We start from the raw sequence: 24,091 nt of genomic DNA, 5'->3' as shown, positions 1-24,091 counted from the left end.
CGACTATGGTCTTGATTCTTCAATTCTTTGGATGGATGGAACTATTGGGAAATTGTTCTCTTAATAAACATGTTTGGTCTTGATTCTTTTAGAAAAGACAGGAAAATCCTTAAAAGGCGAAGGCAAGCTCTTCAAGTGTCGAACCTTGAACATGCATGTTACCTTTTTTGCTTTTGGGTGATGACAGTAGATAACATTTCCATGTGGAGCATGACCGAGTCTAGAGAGTGGATTGGATGACTGTGTTCATTGATTGATTTTCCATTTTCCAAATTATTGCATTAGTTGATCTTCCAACTTGGTTAAGGTAGTGGTTGATGACGAATGGGTTGAGGCTTTCCAAAAAGGATTTGCAAAAGTGGATTCATAATATGTCAATTGCCTAACCATGTTCTAACTGTTATCCCTCTTGTGAAAAGCAAAGATTTTTCAACTTTTTTTTGAGAAGAACTAATGGTGAAGAAAAGTAAACATGAGCAATGACTTTGTTTTAACTCCTCTTTCATCACAAATCCTTAATTAACACGGCTTTTAGCATAAAACTTGGCTGCTACTACTTTTCCTTTTACCTTGCCACACAAAATAAGCAAGAAATTGACAAATACCTTCTACGTGCCCTCATAAGTATTATTTGGCTTGTATTCTCCCAAGATATAGGTACCTATCAAACTATAATGCGACACAAGAAAAATAAGAAGTGAATAACAAAAGAAATGTGAAAATAAAAGCCATAAAATCAAACTAGTATAGCTTACCTCTATACATAAGCTCTTTTTTCTGTTCAAATTGCTCGACAGGAGGGTGCATCGAAATTAAATTCAGTAATTTGGAACTTTGAATTTGGAATTTTTGAAAATTTGGACATTGGAAAATTCGATCGATTTCAAATTTGATTTCACAAATTCTAAATTCAAATTCGTTCCGAATTCAATTTGAAAGTTGGTAACAACCGATTTCACCTAATTTGGTAATTATATGTAAGTTTTGCTAAACTAAATGCCAATTTTTGTATAATATAAGTTTATAGTTATAACATAATATACAACTAACTTAATAAGACTTATTGTATTGTTTTATAATATAATTATTAGTTAGATGTATTATTATATAATATAAATTTTTATATTACATATATCTTTATAATATATAAGAAGGCGCTTTGGGTTCCTATTCATTGCAATTTCATCTGCTCACTTCAGGGGCATTTTTGTCCTTTTAGCTTTTCATCTGCTCACTTCATCTGCTTATTGCAAGTCTTAGCCTCTTAGTGGAACATTGGGTGTTTGCAGCATTGACAAGAAGCATTAATGAGACGTGATGTTCATTTTTTCGAGCCAGCTCATTTTGCGTTGTTTAATTACATTTTGCTCCTTCAAAACACTCATTGAATGGACTATATATTTTCAACTTATGTCTAACATAGTCATTTTACAATAGCTTTTTACTTTTGCTGTCAAACTTTAGAAAATTGAGCCTTCTCTTCTCCTGTTCTGTTGGTTTTGCTCGCTTTCCAGCTTATTGTTCTTCTCAGCTTCTTCTCGCTCTCTGTGTCTCTGGTTCCTGCCGAGAAGAAAAATGGCGTTTGGAGCCAGGAACGAGCAGGAAGTCAGAGGGATCGTGAAGCCTCGCACCGACAAAAGAGACTACCGAAGAATCGTTCTTCACAACGCTCTCGAGGTCCTCCTCATCAGCTATCCAGAAACTGATAAGGTACTAAATTTCAATCCATCCGGTTTCTTCTTTTTCACCCTGCTTAATTTCTTTTGTTGATTTAGTATTTAATGAATGTTGGAGTAGGTTCTTTTAGTGATCCAGAAGGTCTTGAAGGCCTCGCGCATTTTCTTGGTATGATATTTTGATTTATTTTCTACTTAAACAAAATTTTGGCTTTTCTTTGTTTCTTCGTTCAGCTTTATCATTTTCCTTAAATAATTTTGGGTTTCTTCATTCTCTAGGTCTATGCAGCTGCTACTGTCTTTCTTGTACCATTTTTGGAGAGGAAAGGAAATTTCCTGAGGTGAACTTCAATTTCATTATTTTTGGGTTGTTTTCTTGCGTTGCTTAGGTAATTTCTTTTAACCATGTAATGCATCAAAATTCATAAAAGCTCAATAATTTTACAGAAATTTGAGGAAAGTTTCATGGTTTTAGGTATCTTTTACCTTGTTTTGCTTTCAATCTATATGTATGGTAAATCACCCTTGCCGGAAGTCATAAAAGATTTCCTGTTTTGCTTTAAAATATTTGGCTATGGGTTCAACATCAATTTTACACTACAAGCTTCTACTTTATCCCGGTGGTTTCCTTAATGCTTTATACAACTCCACTTTTCTCGCCGTTATTTTTGGGCTTGCAAATTTTGTCTGCCGCTCTGATTGTAGTGTAATTTTTCCCTCATTTCTTGGCGGATTCTAATGCCTAATGTATTGGGTCCCCCTTTTTTTCAAAAATTTTGATTTTGTTATTGGTTTCTTTTTTGGACAAAAAAACTTCATTTATTTCAATGGACTTAAATTGATTTATCCGTTTTTTTTTATTTTTTCCCTGAATAAGAGAATTTTTTTCCCTTCCCTAAATTCTTAAATTTATATGCTGATAGGAAAATTAACATATTTAGATTATCTACTAATTGCGTTCTTTTGTTTATTTGATTCTATGAAGAGATTGTTTTCCTCAACAAGAAGGTGCTGGTTGAAGGTTAGGAAGTTAGAATAGAAACTTCCACGGGGTTGATACATTTGCTTGTGAAAGTTAAAAATAACATATTGAATAGTTGTGCCTTATAATTTTCTTTGCCTTTTCTACTCTCGAATTATGATTTGGACTGGGGTAATTTCTTTTCTGGCCTGTTATTTCTTTTTTCTTTTTTCCAGTTCTCTTAGCTCTTCAAAGAGCCTATTACTTTGGTTATTATTATAGCATGGTTAGGTTGGACATTTTGTTTCTTCAATTCAATGGGTAGATTTTACAAACTTACTTTTCTTCTTTGCATCTCAAACTTCATAACATCTCATTAATGTTTTAAAAACTAGAAGATCAAATTTTTAGCAAATGCTTTTACATTTTGAGCATTATCATTTAATTACGTGGCCTTTGTTCTAGAAGCGTTTGTGAGCAAGTTGGGTAAAGCAGAGTTGACAACTGAACTATGTGGTTCATTGCCTACAATAGTAGTCGATTCTGCCCGTAGTAATTGTAAGATAAAACAGCCAAGTTTAGTCTGATCATAATCGTTTATTTATACTTTTTTGGTTTTTTTTTTTAATATTATTGACAATATCTTACTTGTGCTTTTATTTCCTTTGTATGTGAATTTGCCAAATGAGATTTTGAAAACCCTTTTTTCTATGGTTTGTCATTATTGGTGAAGTCATTTTGTTTAGTGTATGTGGTGTATGGTTCTTGGTATCTCAACGTTATAGTATTTAAATGTGAAAACAGTTTGAAAAAATGGAAGGAATATCTACTGAAAGGAGAAAAAAAATTTAACTTTTCAGGTTGTGAATTTTTTTGATTTATTTCCCTGTCATTTTTCCAATTTTACACTAGATTGGACCTTCAAGTTTCTGCTTCCTTTTCATTTCTTAAATTTTTGCTTACTTCTTTAGTTTTTCTGCTCCTCATAATCTTAGATTGCCGCCTATTTGATAGATTGAGGAAAATCACAAGGAAATACTAAAAGGAGGAGAAAAAGATTTAGCTTTTCAGGTTATCGTCTTTTCTTTTTATTTTGCGGTCATGTTTCTAGATTACCTTAACTTTGAATTTCAAATTTCTGATTTATGTGCTATTTGTGGTTTTGACGAAGTTTTGGTGCATGTTGAAATTGTTAATTTTACCAATTTCTGAATCATATATGAAGGTGGGAGGTTCAGTTTGAATTATTCTTGGGGAGGATATCTTTTCTCATAATGGTTATGCATTATACTCATTAACAATGCATTGTACTCAAAAAGACTTCTTTTTTGGTCTCTTTGTTTTTTTTTTTGTAAAAAGGGCTTGATTTTGTAATCATGCTGTTGATTTTGCAAAAAAAAAAAAAGGTTTAGAATTTTCCTTATTGGTATTTTGGATGTGGAGGAAGCAGAGGAATAGGATGTGGAAGAGTAAATAAACAGAACCCAGTGAGTTTGGGAGAACGAAGTAGCTTGCTCCAAGCCTGTACATCTACTTTTGAGAAGGTACACACATCAGCTTGATATTCATTGTTTTATTGAGCATATACTGCTACAAGAAAATTTTCAAGGTCACGTGTGTTTCTTGTTTCTAAAAGAAATTTTTTCTTAATTGCCGTACTGTGAAAACTTGTATCTGCTGAATGGGTATTCGTTTTGTTAGTTTTGCTACTATCAGATTTCCTTTGTTTCTAATGTTTAGGATTCTAATTTTCTGCTGCAGATGGTTTGGACTTATAAACCCAAGATGTAGACAGAAGCTTGAACTAGCTGGTCAGTGATTACAGTTTTTTTATAGGGAGTTACATGTAATTCTTGGAGTTCTATTATAGGAAAGTGACTCTATTTTTGTCTATTTTTTTTTTCAAGTTTACTGAATTCAGAGGTGTACACAGACCCTAACTGGAGTGATAGAGACTTTTAACATATATCACTCTTCCAAGTTTGAATATCTATTCGTTTCTATCGGTTTTATTCCGGCAAAATTAGTCGAAAGACTGTATTAGAGAACTGAATAGATGGTTTCTAACAGAGTTTGGTTGTAAATTGAAGTCAATTTATTTACTAGAACTGGTTGTTGATTATTGCAAGCCTTAGCCGAATGTTAGTGGAACATTGGCTGTTTTGCAGCATTAACAAGAAGCATTAATGAGATGTGATGTTCATTTCTATCAGCCAGCTCATTTTGTAGGTAAAGATTTGAGTTGTTTGATGCTTCTACATCAGTTAATTCTTTGGAGAAGTAGTTGTTACTGATGAAAAAAAGCAGTTGATAGCTTTAAATTGAATGCTTCCAAAATTTTGGTGTGATTTTCTAAGTATATAATCTGTTTCTTAGTGAGAGTTGAATTCTGATAATCAGCGCATGAGACACTTTTTTGCTGATACCATGGTGACATTTGCATATATGCATCAATCTACACGTGTGTGTATGCATATTATATATGTATATGTGTATTTATACACATATGCATACATATCATGTACAGGCAAAGATGCAAAACAAAGTGAGCGTGTGCATAGATATGTATAGGAAATGGAATGTAGTGTTCTGGGTGTAGCTTATTCACCTCTGCTTATATGCTCATATTGTCATACGTGCATTAAGGTTAAATTTTGTTACTGATTGCAAGGGAATATCTTTGAAACTCTGAATTTGCCAGGTACAGTTCAAAGCTATATAATTTGCACCCGTGGTGTATTTGAGATTTTTGAGGGCCGATTTTCTGTTATATTTTAAAATTTCTTTGTTGTTACTAGCAATAAAAGTTGTTTAATAGTCCAAATTCTGTAAACAACCTGCTATATTGCTGAATAATGTTACAGAGAGAAGTGTTGAATTCTAGAGGGGCAACCCTCTCTTTTGTTCTGTACTTTAGTTGCTGCCTCTGATGCTAAGCGAATTTTGTTCTGATTTTAGGCTTCTGAAGAGCTTAGCTTTTTTGCAGCTAGCACTGATTTTAGGCACTGGAGAAAGAAGATAGTGAAGATGGAAATAATTCTGATTCTAGCAGTTATTCTAATGATAATGAGGACGAAAGGCCGGAGAGCAAATCTATCACCACCTCTTGGCCTCAAAGTTACAGGTGGTATCATCTTATCGCACATATCTATATTTGTTTCTTTCTACATCTAGCTATGGTGTTCTCTACGTTTGTTCTGTTCTTGTTCTGCAGATTCTGTATTTAGCAGTGAAGCACTTGGTTTCTTGAAAGCTGTTATATTTATATGGTACCGGATGTTTAGCTTTACCTATTCATTTTTGGCTAGGAGAGATATTTAGAAATGGGATTGAAATGCTTTCATCATTCATATTTTGGAGCTTCTTCAAGTATTTTCATTCTGTTTCGGCCATGAATATCAATAGTTTATGAGTTTGAATGGATCCAGTAACATCAGTAAAGGATAGCTATGGGCTTAAGGTAGGCTATGTAATGTTATCAAAAGGCCAGAGCATTTTATGTCTTCCCTGGATCCTTCTTCAGCTTAGCGGAACTTGGTATGATGCACTTATATTGCTGACTACTGCCTCTATTGAAAAGATTTTCCTTCGTCATGAGGGACTGGTGGTTAATCCCTGTGAACCATCTTTGGAAGTGAATTGTCGTTACTACATTTATCAATGGTAGAAACCATATTTTGGATATTACCTTTCATCGAACCGCTGATTCTGGAAGAGAAGTTTCCAAACCACATCCAGAGTATTCATTTCATGGGCTTTAGACTGAACCAATTTCCATAACTTTGGTGTGTCATAACATCTGGCCAGAACTATACCAACTTTTAGACCGTCTGCTAGATATTTTGATTGAAATAAGTGCCAGAGATCCACTCTCCTCCTCCAATCATGTACCAGCGTTTCTTATTTGCATCAGTTTTCAGTTGTTTTTGGAGAGGATAAAACATACTGGTTTGATCAAGAGTACAACCATCACTCCCTCATGTGCAATTCTACCAGCTGCAAATAATTTGGCTCTTAGCTTTTAAGATTTAGAATCAATTCCAATGGTTCTTTGTTAATTTGTTTTAAACTTGCACAACTGGATTATATATTTGAGAAATGGTTACATTAGTCATCTCACTTGGACTGTGTTCAAACTCTGGTTGATAATGCTTGGTATCTCATATCCTTGTATCAGGCAGTCCATCGATTTATACAGCAGTGTACCATCTCCAAGTCTTAACTTCCTGGGGACGCCTACGTTATCACGTTTAGGCAGCTCATTTATCTCTTCTTCATTAACAAGAAGATACACTCCTGAAGTACTCCCTTCTTCGCAAAAACCTCTATTACCACCAGTAGCAAATGCACGGCAGCCACCAGAAAGGCGTAGTTCACTTTAAATTTACACAAGCAGTATGAGCCTGTCTATGGTGAATCAGATGGCTTCTATTAGCGATGTCTTTTTCATGTCTGCAAGATAACAATATCTTTGCATGGCTGATTAACTGTTTGAAAGCTGAATTTTGGTTTTCAGAAGGCCACAGCCAAAAGCTAATTTGTGTATGTCGATAGCATGCTTGGTTTTCATCTAAAGTTGATATGACTGGTGCACATACCTAATCTTATGGTGCAAGAAATGATGATTTTTATGCCTCGTTTATGAGCTTTTCCTGTCTTACCTTATTTACCCAGTTGCTTCATTTATGAAAGCTTCTTTCCTTCATTTAAGTTATATCTTGGACATCAGATGCCAAGATATCTGCTCTGTCTGTTTGAGATTAGGCAGTTGCATATAGTTCCTGTCAAATGCTTTTGGCTTGAGCTTAGGATTTTCTTGGTGTTGATATTGGTCAACGATCCACTTTAGATGCCTCTTCCGTCTGTTGTTGCAGACTTATTAGTCACAGCTCATTTGAAGGTCATTTATCCCTCGGAGTTAATTTTGCAATGGGAGTGTCTGACCATTGAATTGTGCAGGTTGCAGAGGCTCTGCCCCTTGGTGATGCATCTGTGGATGCTGTAGTGGCCACACTTGTCCTATGTTCTGTCAAAGATGTTGACTTGGCGCTGCAAGGTAGGTTAATTCCTGTATGAGACACTTAAACTTTGGTAGATAAAATTTACAATTTTAGCATGCAGCATCTAAAGGTTTTTCAACATAAGTAGATAAAGAGCGAAGGGCTGTGGTGACCTGGAGGTTTTTCGTCGTCCTCTCACGTGCCAATCATGTGAGTCACCAGCCTTTTTTTTTCCGCGCAATGCGCCAGACGTCTGCATATACTTCCTCTCTAGGGTTTTCGTAAATTTCCTCCGCTGCCGCCGCCTCTCTTCTCTTCTTCCTTTTCTCTTCTCTTTTTTTTCCCCGTTGCTTCCTCTTCCTCTCTCCTGTCTGTATTTTTTCCTCAGACTCTCTCCGTTCCCTCCTCCTTCGCCGCCACATCATCTCCCTCTCCGACACCCAACATCACAAGCACCCCATCTCCCACCAGCCCTGGGATTCTAGGACTTCCAATCCCTCCGCTAAATCCTCGCCATCATCAACATCTTTCACTGCCTTCCTTCCTAGATCTCCACTCCCTCGCCCTTCATCTCCTCAGACTCTCTTCGTTCCCTCCTCTGCCACCATATCATCTCCCTATCCTCTATTAGCTACCTAAAGGATGCCCGTAAGGTGTTGGATGGAATGCTTCACAGAGGCGTCGCTTTGACTATAGTTGGTTTTGGTGTGTTCGTAAGTCCACTTATACCCTCTCCTCTAAAAAGAGGTTGTCAGTCCCTTCTCTCTCATTCTCCGATCAACTGCAAAGCTAATGTTTCCGCGATTCTCCCTTAAATTTTAGAAAATTTTTGGGCTCTCCGGGACTGCAAAATCTATGGCTCTTTTATCTGCCCACGGATTTGCTTGCAGTTGCCGAAAAGCCTTACATTCAATAGATCGATATAATTTCACAGTGTTCTGTATACATCTCTAAGTTTTTTAGGAATTTTAGTTTCAGAGAATCAACGACTGTTACTGCAGCCATGGATTAGAGGTATCGTTTATTTTTTGTAATTTTAAAAAGTTTTATGTTCTTTGAGTCTTCTTACTATTTTTATGTATTTTTGTGCTTCGTTTTTTCCTCTTTGTATTTCTTCTTGTTATATATATTTTTTTAAAATTTTATGTTCTTTGATTTTTGTTACTATTTTTATGCATTTTTTTGATTAGTTTTTTTTCCTCTTTGTATTTCTTCCTGTTAATGGTGAATAAACTGAAAGTTGATTTTTTGAAATTTTGATATTGCAGATTTAAAATGCTCGATTTGCCTAGAGTTCAGGTGGCAAGGAAGCTTTGATTTTGATGCCCAGAGTTAGAAAGCCTAATTATACCTTTGTGTAAGGTCCAGCTCATAGTTATACATTTATTCATTTCTTGTTTCTTTCATCCGAAAAAGTTTGGGTTTGAATGAACAAGCTGACCATCCATTTTCTTTTCTTCGACTAAAGTTCCTTCATAATACTAGAGCTGTAAACGAACCGAATCGAACCGAGTATCTCATGTTTGAGCTCTGTTCGTTAAGCAGTTCGAACAACGTTCGTGTTCGTTCGTTAATTTTCGAACTCCAAACTTGTGTTCGTGTTCGGTTCGTTAAGTAAAATTCGTGTTCGAGTTCGAGTTCGTGTTCGGCTAGTTTAACATAAACGAGCCGTTCGCGAACATGTTTGAAATGCTCGAATCCAAATTATTTTATGCTTTAAATATGCCATGCAAAATATTAATTATTCTTAAAAATAATTAAAGCACTAAGTGACTAAATTCTATTATTCATTAACTATATAACTAACATTAACATAAAAACAACAAATAAAACAAAGAAATTTGCCCTCCAAATATAAAAGTCCAGCCATAAAATTAACCCTAAAATTTGTCAAATGATAATTATGTCTATGTTCACGAACGTTCGTTAAAACTCGCGAACATACTCGTGTTCGCGAACGTTCGTTTAGCATGCTCGCGAACGTTCGTTAAAACTCGCGAACATGTTCGTGTTCGCTCGATTATTAATCGAACAAAAAAATTCGTTCGAACTCGGTTCGTTTAAAATTTCGAACGAGCATTTCACGAACACGAACGAGCCGAAACGAACCGAGCTAACGAACAGCTCGGTTCGTTTAACAGCTCTACATAATACCTGTTGGCTATGATAATCTCATTGATCAGATAGCCTAGATGATAACTTACCCATTGCTTCAGTATAGTACTGTGCAAAAGTATATGTAATGTGCTTCAGTATGTTAACTGAAATTGAGTTGCCAAGGGTTTCATCTTGCTTCAAACATATAGTAAAAATCGCACTCAATAAACATAAAATACTTAATTGATAAGTGGTCCTAGAAGGATGATTACAAGTATAAACTTTCAAAAGTACTACACCATGACAGCAAGATTAGAGAGGGCAGGACTGAGGGAGTTTGCCGGGTGGCGGAAGAGGAAATGTTGCTGTAACTCTTCTTCCTAGGCTTTCCCATTTAATGTGGAATAGCTATGCAACTCAATTGCTTGGTTAGCCTCTCTCTTTGCCTGGCACAAGAAATTAATAATCTTCCCTTAAAGCTCATCCATAATTTTGCCATCATCTTTATTAGCACTGGAAGAACTAAAACTTCAAGATCCTAACTGTCAAAATGGTAGCTACTTTTTACATAATTTTTGGGTCTAGCTGAATCCTATTCCCCTGTCTTGATGTTTTATATAGATAATTTCAGATTTTTTGTATTCTCATTTTCTGTTTCGGTGTATTTTTAGCAGTTAGAAATGAAGAGATCATAAGTAAACATAATAGGTTTTTCTCCTCCTAGAAAAAAGAAACCCTCCTCTTGTTTGGCCAAGCACTGTTCTGATAATGATATTTCTCTCCCTGTGTCCATAATTTTTCGAAACAAAGGAACCAAAAGGAACAGACATTTTCTTTTTTTCCCATCCTTGAGTTTTTGGCTTTTCAAATAATATGCCTAATAAATATGTTATGATTTTGTTGCTGTAGAGAGATACTGCTCTTCGTTTCCTGTTGCAATACTTACCAGAATATGCAAATCCAAGGTATGTTCTTGTGCATTCTCAAAATGCAGCATTCATTTGAGCTAATGAATCCTTTGCTCATAGCTAATGAATTCTTTATGGTATGTACATCAAGGGATGAATGATGATTACAATTGGTATAAATGATGTAGAACTACCTGTTTTAGTCATCCTTTAATTGTGTTTGTTTTCTTTTCCTAATTTTTGTGCCATTTCTTTTGTTTTGTTTATTTTTTGGCTTATTCTGCGATTGTTTTGTGCCACAAAGTTCAGTAATTGTTATACTCGTCTTTCTGTTGATTATGTAGGTTATTCTTCTGTGCTCAACAGAGGTTGTGCTGCAGCGAAGTGTAGCCCTTTTATGTTACGGGATTTGCTTGCCTGAAGTGTAGTGAATTTGGGCAATCCCTGATAAGTCACCAAAGACTGATGCAATGAACATGTTAGTATCATCTGTTAGGTCAATATCAAAGCAGCACCTGTATTAACATAGATTTGCAATTGAGTAATTAGAGCCCCTCTATCACCTGTTCTATTTGTTTTTTACTATTTTTTCTTCTATAATGTAGCTTGAACGTCATGATAGAACTGTTATAGGAGGGTATTATATCAATATACAACTATTGGTCTCATTAGGGAGTGGAAAATATTGTAGTACATGCTATGATTTGTGTACAGATTTTTTCCCCATCATATTCATTACTCTTATGATGTATATTTGCAGGCAATCACTCTGCCAAACTGCCAGAGAATAGTTACTCATGATTGCTGAGGTTAGTTTCCACCATGAAATGTGAATGGAATGCCAAAAAGTTAATGACTTTTGTTCTTTTTTATATATTATGGACCAATCGCAAGATTAAAATTACGGTCAGTTTTCTTTGTTTTGGTTGCTTGTTGAGTCATTCCAAATGGAATGCCAAAAAGTTTGACTTACTTTTGTTCTTTTTATATATAATGGACTGATCGCAAGAGAGAAATTACAGTTAGTTTTGTGTTGGCTGCATGCTGAGTCATTCCTAATGTCTATTTTTTTGCTTTGTTTTAGATGTTTGGTGTGTTGCGATTATTACTAGTGAAGTTGCACTTGCTGACAGCCTCAAATCTTCTGTTTTCTCATGTATTTTAGTTTAATTTGGTTGATCTTGTGGAAACTGATAGAATATATATATTGCCAACAAAAATGCAATTTTTCCCTAGATTCAAAGAAGGTTAACTGTCAAAGGTTAATGGTTGTGTTTTCATATGGCTATAAATAATGAAATTTTTTCTAAAATCACGGTCAATGTTTTGAGTATGTTTGAACTTCATCCTTGAGAAAAAAACCAGATTTTCAATAAAATAAGTTCTTGTTGATAAGAATCCAATTTTCAATGCAGTTTTGAATTTTGTTTGAGTTTGTACCTCAGATATTTGAGTTGAATTGCTTTTGGTATTTGACATTGTGACATATGGAGGAAATTTTGTGCTTGTTGTCTATTGATTTTGTATGAAACTGAAATTCTTTGTGTCTATTTTTCTATTGAAGGAATAGAATTTGGATCGTTAAAAATGACGTTCTTAATGGTTGTCATGGTCTTATGCATACCTTACATTGTGGGGCTGATCCTTTGCAATGGAGTCGAGAGACAAATTTACATTGTGGGGTATATTGGCTATTTATTCTTATGCTGTTTATGATTATCCTTGTGATTTTTTGCTTCAGAATGTTGAAGTGCAGGATCATGTGGTAGAGTAGCTAAGAAGGAGGAATCTGTTGTGCTGTGTTAGGCATTCATGTAGTCTGATTAGGAGTGCGACTCAATGTTAAATTGATTATTGTAATTTTTTAATCTGTTTAGTCTTTTTCTAGAGAACAGTTTAGTAGATGTTTTTAGTTAATGTGTAGATATCATTCTTATAAAGAATTCAACCACAAATATTTTGTAGTAGTTAGGTTGTTGATTAATATGGCTCAAATGCCATTTAGTTTGTACGTGGCTTAATTTTTTATAAGTATTTATGTTTTTTTTTTTTTTTTTTTTTTTTTTTTTTGCATTCTATGTTAATCTGTTTTGTGGGTGATCATTTGTAACAGCCAAAATCTTGACTTGCAATTAGTCGTTTATGTGTTAAACTACAGCCAAATAATGATTTCTAGATAAATTACTATTTTTAATACCTCATATATTATGCTTTTTGGTCAATATAAAACTGGCCAGGGCATTTTCGATTTCCATCGCGTTTGTGCCTCCTAGTCTTAAGAAAATATGAATGGTCTACTTCTTGTTGGAAGAACATGTCATATACGCCTCAGTGGCTAGGTTTGTACTGCTCAGTGTATATCGAGTGGAAAAGAAGATAGCAGGGGCTAATACACATTCTAGTAATTGTTTTCAGAGATTATGAGGGTGCTAAAGCCAGGTGGGCTCTGTGTGTTTGTGGAACACGTAGCAGCAGAAGGTAATAAAGATGTACTTCCTATTTGCGATAATGAAAGCTTTTATTTCACGTTAACTTCTCCGCCACCTCCATCTAACTGAATTATAACGTCAAAGCCTTGATTTGTCTGTTTTGCTGGCAGATGGAACAATTCGGAGATTTTTCCAAGGGATTCTTGATCCTTTGCAGCAGTTTGTTGCTGATGGCTGTCACTTCACTAGAAAAACTGGTGAAGTTATTGCTAAAGCGGTCTTCTCATCTGTTGAACTTCAGCGGGCATTTGTGTCTTCTGCCTCAATAGCAAATCCTCAGGTTTATGGGATAGCTCACAAGTAGCCTAGATTAATGTTATGCCACATAAAATATTCCTGCTGCAAACCTTGGAATAATTATTTGAATACTGAGTGTGTCTAGTGTATTTGGCTAGAGTATCATTTGAAATATTATTTGAAATAATTAATGTAGCACTTTTTGTGATGTGATGTATGTGAGATAAAAATTAGTTGAAAATATAAAAAGGTGGATTGGAAAATGTGTTTATGATGCAAGCGAAATATTATTTGAGATAAATTTGCAATCCAAACACCAGTTACACATTCCAACCATTACTTATACTTGTTGTACTACTCTATTGTAATACATTCCAACCTTCATCAGAATCAGTAATAAATTCCAACTTCTGTAATTCTCTTATTGTACTACTCTTTGTGGTCCAAGCGTGGTGGTCCTTACCAAAGATAGCAGATGCCCGAAGGGTGCCATTTCCATGTAAAAGTTGAAAAAGAAAGACAAAGCTCTCAAGGTAGTGGATGGCTTTGATTCATTTATTGATTTGCCATTTTCGACGTTAGTGCCTTAGTTGATCTTCTGAGTGGTTAAGATTGTTTACATGTACTAATTCTTATTCCATTGCTCTATGATCATCATCAATTATTAAATAGCAAGAAGTCTAAGCACAAAATTAACAGTTGGGTACTACTTTACCTCCTACCTTGGTGCACAAAATAAGAAAGAAAACGACAAGTAGCACACTCTCATTTAGCTATCGACATATTTACAAACAAAAAAAGATAGGAAAAATGGATTAAGCAAAAAAGAACACGAAATTGGACATGAAAGAGATGAGGCATTGTGAGTAATAAAATTGAGGTACTAGATACTACCTTAAATTGTTAATTAGAAATATGGGCCAAATTCTTGAACTTCTCATCTGGGGGTCATCTCTTATTATTAAGTTAAAAAAAGACAATAAATAAAGAAATTCGAAAAAAAGTAATAAAACATGTAAAGTAATTCAAAAAAATAATAATAAAACATACTAATTCATTCTCGGGTTCTCTTTCCCTTTTTCATTTCCCTAAATAACTATTACTAGGGATAATTTCAGAAACCTATCTTGAGGTTTCTCATAATATCACTCAGCTCTCCTGATGTCTTTAAAATCTCACTTAACTCCTTTGAATTGACATTCATTGTAGCATTTTAGCCCCTTTGAGGAAATGCAAGAAAGATAATACTTTTATTTTAGTTTACAACAACAATTTAATTTATAAAGTTTACAACAACAATAAAAAATAAAATAAGGTTAACTTTTTATAAGTTGTAAATTTTTTAACTTAAACTAGTTGTTTTGGAACAAAGCAAAATTTACACCTTGAAGAATTCACACATATGAAGAGATTATTTTAATTTTTAACATAACTTAAACTACATCATGTATTAAAATGTATTTCCCCAAAATATTTCTTGACTTTCGTATAACTATCTATGAAAGTTTTCAAGGTATTAATTACTCACCAAAATCCTCCTGAATGGTTGATTCTAAATAGATTTAATTTATCCACATCTTTTGCTGTCCCACCACGATCTCTATATAGAGAAATATAGACCATTATTAGATAACAATTCATTTTTTGTTTTAATCTACATTTTTTGGTTTAACAATTTTACTTTTTGACTTTTTGGTTAAATAGTTTGTTGATCTTGATCCCTATCTTTTGATGTTTACAAAACAAATGGATGATACTAATGTTTCTTCAAGATATATTTTCAGTTATGAAGTTATTTGATTCCATGATCAAGTACAATTGAAAGATGACAAAGTTTGCTGAATCTGTCGGACGCTCAAGATGTCAGGATCGGACGTCCGATAATCATTGCACAACTTCGGACGCATGCTTCGGACGTCCGATAGGATCCTTCGAAGTCGACGAAACTATCGGACCTATCGGACGCTGAATATGTCTCTACCGGACGTCCGATAGAAACAAGATAATTTCTCAAATCTGTTTGTTTGCTGTCGGACGCATAAAGAGCTTGCACCGGACGTCCGAAAGAATTGAAGAAAATCTCTGAAACTCACTGCCTGCTGTCGGACGCATAAAACAGGGCTATCGGACGTCCGACACTCCAACGGCTAGTTGACTCTTCAGCTACTTTCTATCCGTTGGAAGCTTTAATGAGACTCTTTCTTGGTCCTATATAAATAGTGATTGGTCAGATATTTCAAACAACTTTGGCACACTGAAGATACAAAAGATCTAGAGAGATTTTAGTGAGAAAATACTCCAAAAAGAATATTTGTAGTCTTAGTGGTGTGAGGTTCATTGTAAGCTTTTCACTTGTGAGTGAATCTTTCATGAGTGTAGCTCTGTGAGGGTTGTCCTGAGGGATAGTAAAACGTCCTGGCTTGACCGAGTGCTGCTTGGGGCAAGGAGGAGGTGAACCTTCCTTTGTACACAAGAGTGATTGTAATTCATCAACTTGAAGTAGCTTGTTTCAATTAATCTACAAGCTCAAGAGGAGTTGGGTAGTTAATTGGTTTGCAATCCTTTCCTTTTTATTTACTTATTGTTTCGTTTATGATCTTTGCATTGGTTGTTTTGGGCCTTACAATTGGTATCAGAGCTTGGTCTCCTAGAGATTAAGCTCAATCGGCTTTGGAGTAAAGATGACAACCAATAATGCTATGTTTTTTGACGGACATTCTGTTATTAGACAACCTGTGTTTAATGGGTCAAATTATATGAGTTGGAAAGAAAGAATGATTATCTTTTTGCAATCTATTGATATCGAATTGTGGTTTATTATTAGTGAAGGTCCATATGATGCCTCTCTTATAGATGAAAATACTCATGCATCTAGACCGAAAACAAGAAGTGAACTGACTGCTGTGGATAGAGCTCATCTCACCTTAAATGCAAAAGCCATGAATGTGTTATATTGTGCATTAGACTCAAATGAATCTATTAGAGTCAAGGGTTGCAAGTCAGCTAAAGAAATTTGGGACAAACTGAAAGAAATTCATGAAGGTAGTGAGAATGTTAGAGAACAAAAGAAATCCATTCTAGTTACAAACTTTCAAAATGGAACCTCATGAAAATGTTGATCAAATGTATTGTAGATTCAATGATCTCATTAAAGATTTAGAGGTGCTGGAAAAAGAATATTCTCTTGGTGAGAAAAATAGAAAAATTCTGAATGCCTTGTCCAATGATTGGGAAAATAAAGTGACTGCTATTGAGGAGGCTAGAGATTTGAATACTATGCCTATTGAATCTCTTATTAATTCTCTTATCTCTTATGAGCTGAAATTTAAGACTAAGGTGCAAGAGGAAAAGGATGCAAAAGTGCGAAAGAATATTGCTCTAAAAGCCTCACAAGATGAAGATGATTCTGCCTCCCTAGATGAAGAAGATGTGGAAGGTGATGATAATGATATCGCTCTCATCATAAAAAGTTTCAAACGAATACTCAACAAGAGGAGATTCAGAAATGGTAGACCTAGCAATTCATTCCCAAATCAGTTCAACAACTCGAGAATCAAAGGGAAGCTAGAGTTCAACAAAAAGCAAACTGATCAGTGCTTTGAATGCGGCCAACCTGGACACTATGCAAGTGACTGTCTAGTGATGAAGAAGAAAGAAGGAAGAAAACCAAGCATAAACAAATTTCAATTCACATGGAATGAATGCAATTCCGATGGTGAAATTGAAGAGGAAGATCAATCTGCTCAATTGGCTTTCATGGCCATTGGAGATGATGAGATAACATCTTCTAACTCTCAATTTGAAAGTGATGATGAAGATGATGATAATCTTGAATCTTTCATTATAAAATTGCATGATAGTTTGAAAGAATCTTATGTTAGAAACAAGGAGTTAAAACAGAAAATTAATTTTTTGCTTCGAGATAATACAAATCTTTTTCAACAAAATAAAAAGTTGAAAGCTGAAAATGATTACTTCAAAAAAAGTGAGACTGCTTTACACTTGGATCTTGATAGAAAAACAAGTTTTTGTGAAATGTTCAAAAGGGAACAAGATGATTTGAAAAGAAGAATGAATGATTTAAATGAGTTGTTTCAACATAAAAAATAAGACTGTTTTCAAAGTAATAAATCAAAAACTCATTTTAAGATAAATTCTGCTGCAAATGAGTTTGCTATCCATAGGAGAAGACAAGTAAGATTTATTAAATCTGTTCATATAAATAATTCCCTGATTATGTGTAATTTCTGTTGTCAAAAAGGTCACATGAAAAGTGATTGCTATGTGAGAAAGAATATAAAAAAAGGCATGAAATGCATGTGGATAGTTAGACATGATGCTAATTTTAACAAGTAGGAGGTTTTGTCTAATCATTGCAGTGATTCTTGTTCAGAATATTTTTTCTTTTGATACTTTGATCTGAGTTTTCGCTGATATCTTTGAATACTACTGAATCTATATGATGTCAAAAAGAGAGATAAAAGAATAATGCTGATCTCATGATGATTTGCTGTGATTGATGTCATTTCTCTATTTTTTCTTGGAATATTGAATTCTCTGCTATTGTTGCTGGATTATAGTAGTTGATTTTTACTCTTATGATGACAAAAAGGGGGAGAAATGGATGCAATGTGTAAGGGGGAGTTATTCTGAGATTATGAGTTTGGCTCTTAAAAGTTTTGGTTGCAATGATTGAGGGGGAGCTTATACTTATTTTTGTTTCTTTCCATCCATTGTTTTGTCATCATCAAAAAGGGGGAGATTGTTGATCTTGATCCCTATCTTTTGATGTTTACAAAACAAATGGATGATACTAATATTTCTTCAAGATATATTTTCAGTTATGAAGTTATTTGATTCCATGATCAAGTACAATTGAAAGATGACAAAGTATGCTGAAGCTGTCGGACGCTCAAGAAGTCAGGATCGGACGTCCGATAATCATTGTACAACTTCGGACGCATGCTTCGGACGTCCGATAGGATCCTTCGAAGTCGACGAAACTATCGGACGCTGAATATGTCTCTACCGGACGTCCGATAGAAACAAGATAATTTCTCAAATCTGTTTGTTTGCTGTCGGACGCACAAAGAGCTTGCACCGGACGTCCGAAAGAATTGAAGAAAATCTCTGAAACTCACTGCCTGCTGTCGGACGCATAAAACAGGGCTATCGGACGTCCGACACTCCAACGGCTAGTTGACTCTTCAGCTACTTTCTATCCGTTGGAAGCTTTAATGAGACTCTTTCTTGGTCCTATATAAATAGTGATTGGTCAGATATTTCAAACAACTTTGGCACACTGAAGATACAAAAGATCTAGAGAGATTTTAGTGAGAAAATACTCCAAAAAGAATATTTGTAGTCTTAGTGGTGTGAGGTTCATTGTAAGCTTTTCACTTGTGAGTGAATCTTTCATGAGTGTAGCTCTGTGAGGGTTGTCCTGAGGGATAGTAAAACGTCCTAGCTTGACCGAGTGCTGCTTGGGGCAAGGAGGAGGTGAACCTTCCTTTGTACACAAGAGTGATTGTAATTCATCAACTTGAAGTAGCTTGTTTCAATTAATCTACAAGCTCAAGAGGAGTTGGGTAGTTAATTGGTTTGCAATCCTTTCCTTTTTATTTACTTATTGTTTCGTTTATGATCTTTGCATTGGTTGTTTTGGGCCTTACATAGTTATTAAGAGCAAAGGTGTTATTGTCAATTTATGACATTTGATAAGAATATTTAGTCTCGTCAAACTCACAGAGGAGGTAAGCAAAATTTTACAAACCTCAAGGAGCTGAATGATATTACGAGAAACCTCATAGATTTTTTGAAATTATCCCAAAAAAAAAGGGTAAACAATAAAAGAAGGCGATTGGGAAAGCCATAAAGGAGCCAGACACTGGTAAAGTAATTTACGGGGCCAAAGAGTAAAATCAATAAAAAAAGGGCATTATTGCAAAACGGGCACTTAAATATCCGTCAGGGTTCTTATTCGCGTTTGCACACGCAGATACTTCTCACTGTCCTTCTCTGTATTCGTTTATGCAACCCACAAAATCAACAAAAAATTGGTAAGTTCATTTGTTTGTTTATTTAGCTATGAAGGCTTTTTTCCCCTGTTAAATGGATGATTTATTTATGTTTTAATTTCTTGATCTTGATTGTAGCTTGTGAACCTTTCGTTGCTAATGCCTTATTGTGTCTCTCAGGAGTTCTTTATTTCTTGGTGGTTAGCTTTTCTCCATAAAGTTTATATTTTGTCATAACAATTTGTTTCTGGTGATTGGATTTTATTTTGTGTTTAGACCTATTGAAGTTCAATGAAATTGTTAGTTCTGGAGCCTGAGTTATTTTATTTTATTTTTTGGCTGGAACTGGTCTGAAACCCGAATGAAGATGGATGTAAAATTTGTTCCCTAAGTTGGCTGTTAAGGTTTCTTTTGCATATGAGTGAACTATGAATGAAAATAATCCGAAAGTACTTGCACTTGTTCCTTACTTAAGCCCTCGAATGCCTTTCCTAGTTTTTCTTTCTCCTTTGATCTATTGAGACATTGGATAGTTTGGATTTTGAACAAGAAAATATTTCAAGGGTACTCAATATTGAATCGATTGGTATATTTTGCACATTAGCTTTTCATAAGGGTTAGGTTCATTCCATAAGTCGACCACTCTCTTTAAAGATTGTTCCTTTGTAATATTTGATTGCAAGTAAGAATGCAGCCTAATACCAAACTTAATCCAAAAAAACGTTGCTTAGTATTGATTTGTTGTATGCCTAGTCTGCATGCTCTGGGTATATGCATGGAAGTCAATTCCTAGAATGCTACCATTTACCAAAACATTCTTGCGTGTGGTCTTCTCTCCCAAAGCACATTCATGCAAAAGATATTTATCAAGCATGGTAGCCAATGGCATCAGATTGGTGGACTGAAAATTTATGAGTTGTAAACGGCTTGCAATACTGGATGTCATATTGTTGATTAGTCTTCTTATACCAGTAGGATTTCCATATTCCAGAATGAGATGATAGTCCCTGAAAATATGAATGAGACTGACATCTTCCCCATTTCTCTTCTTAAGGTGAGAAGCTCACTGGAAATAGGATGTGAAGCTTCTACACAGGAAGGAAGGATTACATTCATTTGCTGCATTTAGTACTACAAGTGCCAAAGGGCACTGCTTCACCAGAAATCATCCTTCAGTGTTTATTTTTTTGTAACTATCTTCAAACCATGAAGCTTTCTGTAGTTTTCAAATCCTTGCGTAGCTATCCCGCTCTTCGTGTGGTTACTGGCCCTCTACAGTCTCGTGCATTTCAGCCTGATTTCATTCCCAGGGATCCCAAATCAAAGCCCGTAAGACACAAGTATCCTGCTTTCTATGATCCTTATGGCCCTAGACCCCCACCTTCATATAAGATCATTCGGCTTGTAGAACATATTGCAGCCCTGTCTCCTGAAGAGCGTAATTTGATTGGTCCCACGCTTAGAGACAGACTAAGACATCCTAAGATTCAACCAGTTTTAGTGGAGGGCATGGACTTGGGTCCTCAGGGAGGGTCTGGTGCTGGTCTTCAAAGGCTGAGGAGAAAAAGGTTGAAAAAACTGCATTTGATGTCAAGTTAGAAAAGTTTGATGCTGCTGCAAAAATTAAGGTGATCAAAGAGGTTCGTGCTTTCACAAATTTGGGGTTGAAGGAAACCAAAGATTTAGTTGAGTAAGTACCAGTTTTAATTAAGCAAGGTATCACTAAAGAAGAGGCAAATGATATTATAGAGAAAATCAAGGCTGTAGGAGGAGTTGCTGTTATGGAGTAGATTTTCACCGAGTTTTGTATGCTTTCATTGAACTGTTATCAAAGTTCTATTGCCAGTTTTTCGCTTTGATAGAGAAACAACTGCCATTCTGAAGATGTTGTTCTAGCATATTCAAAAGAATGAAACTTTCCTTGCTAGGTAGAGGAGGAACATTATTATATTTTCCTTCAAAATTGGTTTTCATACTTGATATTTTGTGCTGACCCTTAATGGGATTTTGGGATACGGATGGGCCACCAGGGGAATTGGCTTAACAGATGTCTGGTTTGTGTAAAATTGCTGGTGTATGATATTGGAATTATTGCTGATTTAGCTGTGGTTGCAACTTACAAGTAGTCTGTTTGGTTCAGCATTTTAACATGGTGGCAGACTTTTCAGTGGCCGCAAATGGCCTCTGTCCATTTTTGAGATGGCCAAACAGTTACATTTCAGGCTTTTGCCAAGTATGGAAATTTTGGAATTGAATTATGAACTCTCAACATGCGATTTTCACTTAACTGATCCCCAGCAATTAATAGACCCACACTCTTTTAGATAACATTTTTAGCCACTCCATGCAATATTTGAAAATATTTCTTGCGCAAATATGAGATGTGTAACCTTCATTGTTGTGGTCGAATAACATTCCTAATTGACCAATTGTTACTAATCAATTAGTTCATCTTAACTTGAAAGCAGCAGTAGAGTAAATAAACATGATTGTGGCCCAAGTCTTCAGTTCTTTGGCCATATGATAGTTAATATACGATTATGGTCTTGATTCTTCAATTCTTTGGATGGATGGAACTATTGGGAAATTGTTCATTTAATAAACATGTTTGGTCTTGATTCTTCTAGAAAAGAAAGGTAAATCCTTAAAGGTGAAGGCAAGCTCTTCAAGTGTCGAACCTTGAACATGCATGTTACTTTTTTTGCTTTTGGGTGATGACAGTAGATAACATTTCCATGTGGAGCATGACCGAGAAAGACAAAGGTCTAGAGAGTGGATGACTGTGTTCATTGATTGATTTTCCATTTCCCAAGTTATTGCATTAGTTGATCTTCCAACTTGGTTAAGGTAGTGGTTGATGACGAATGAGTTGAGGCTTTCCAAAAAGGATTTGCAAACGTGGATTAATAATGTGTCAATTGCGTCCCCATGTTCCAACTCTTATCCCACTTGTGAAAAGCAAAGATTTTTCAACTTTTTTTTTGACGTGAAAGAACTGATGGTGACGAAAATTAAACATGAGCAATGACTTTGTTTTAACTCCTCTTTCATCACAAAATCCTTAATCAACACGGCTTTTAGCATAAAACTTGGCTGCTATTACTTTTCCTCTTACCTTTGCACAGAAAGTAAGCAAGAAATTGACAAATACCTCCTGCGTGCCCTCATAAGTATTATTTGGCTTGTATTCTCCCAAGATATAGGTGCCTATCAAACTATAATGCGACGCAAGAAAAATAAGAAGTAAATAACAAAAGAAATGTGAAAATAAAAGCCATAAAATCAAACTAGTATAGCTTACCTCTATACATAAGCCTTTTTTTTGGTTCAAATTACTCAACAGGAGTGTGCATCGAAATCAAATTCGGCAATTTGGAATTTTAAATTTGAAATTTTTGGAAATTTGGACATTAGAAAATTCGATCGATTTCAAATTCGATTTCACAAATTCCGAATTCAATTTGAAAGTCGGTAATAACCGATTTCACCTAATTTTGTAATTATATGTAAGTTTTGCTAAACTAAATGCCCACTTTTGTATAATATAAGTTTATAGTTATAACATAATATACAACTAACTTAATAAGACTTATTATTGTATTGTTTTATAATATAATTATTAATTAGATGTATTATTATATAATATAAATTTTTATATTACATATATATTAATATATATAACACATACGAATTTGAAATTGAATATCAAATTAGGCATTCGATTCCGATTTCACATTGTGAATTCGAAATCCAAAATTCCGTTTTGAGAAAACATATTCTCAAATTCAAACCAAATTCGTATATTTTGAAAATAAAAAAATCCGATTTCCTTTCCGTTTTTCACTTTACCGATTTCGAGAATTCCAAAATTTGAATCGAATTCGATCAATAAATCGATTTTTTTTAAGTTACATGCTCCTATAACTCAGAATGAATCACTTATTATATATTTATGCTCCACCTACGAAAGGACATAAGAATTTATAACTCTCTTGTAGTATAAAGCTAAGTTCAAATATCTAGCTCAAGAAAAATAGAAAAATACACACTTACACTTTTCATACTTTTCCTCCGTCATTTCCCTAGAAACAAAACAAGCACCTTTAATGTAGTAATAAAAATTATTAAAAAAAAATGTTCGGGGGCCATTACAAAGGGCACAGTAAATATACGGGGACACAACCAGAAATCAAGCCAAATTTGAGGGCAACAAGGAGGCTTAAATAATCGCGCTCTCTCCGTCAAATTAGGGTTCTTATATTCACATTTCTATTTTCTACATGCTGACAATTCACACTCTCTACCTTCACTCCTTTCCCCAGCAGAAGCCCAACAGAATCAATAATAAATTTGTAAGCCCATTATGTTTGTTTTGCATCAGCACCATCATTCATGTAAATATGTGCTTAGTTATCTAAAAAATTGTTTTTTAGTCCTTAAATGCTTGATTGCATTTCTTGTTTATTTTCTTAAGCTTTACAAGTCCTCGTGAATCTTTGGAGGCAGATACTGTATTCTTCATTTGAGGAGTTTTTATTTCTGGGTTGGTAGTAATTCTCGTAAAGTTCAAATTTTTTAATTGCTTCTTTCCTTTTACATAATATGGTACGAATGATTGGGAATTATTCAGTGCTTAGTTGTTTTTTCATTTATTTTAAAACATTATTGCTTGGGATACAACAGTTGGCGGTTGTAGTCTAGTTTAA

General features: G+C 34.8%; 2 pseudogenes; both read left to right on the top strand.

Annotated features, from left to right (window-relative positions):
* Nucleotides 1–1,526: 1,526 nt before the first annotated feature.
* LOC113761508 overlaps nucleotides 1,527–24,091 on the top strand; it is a 48,783-nt pseudogene continuing 26,218 nt past the window's right edge.
* Nucleotides 20,222–21,271, top strand: LOC113761500 (annotated as a pseudogene).

The sequence above is a fragment of the Coffea eugenioides genome, chromosome 1 (assembly GCF_003713205.1).
Source record: "Coffea eugenioides isolate CCC68of chromosome 1, Ceug_1.0, whole genome shotgun sequence".
NCBI lineage: Eukaryota > Viridiplantae > Streptophyta > Magnoliopsida > Gentianales > Rubiaceae > Coffea > Coffea eugenioides.
This window is presented reverse-complemented; position numbering and strand designations above follow the sequence as displayed.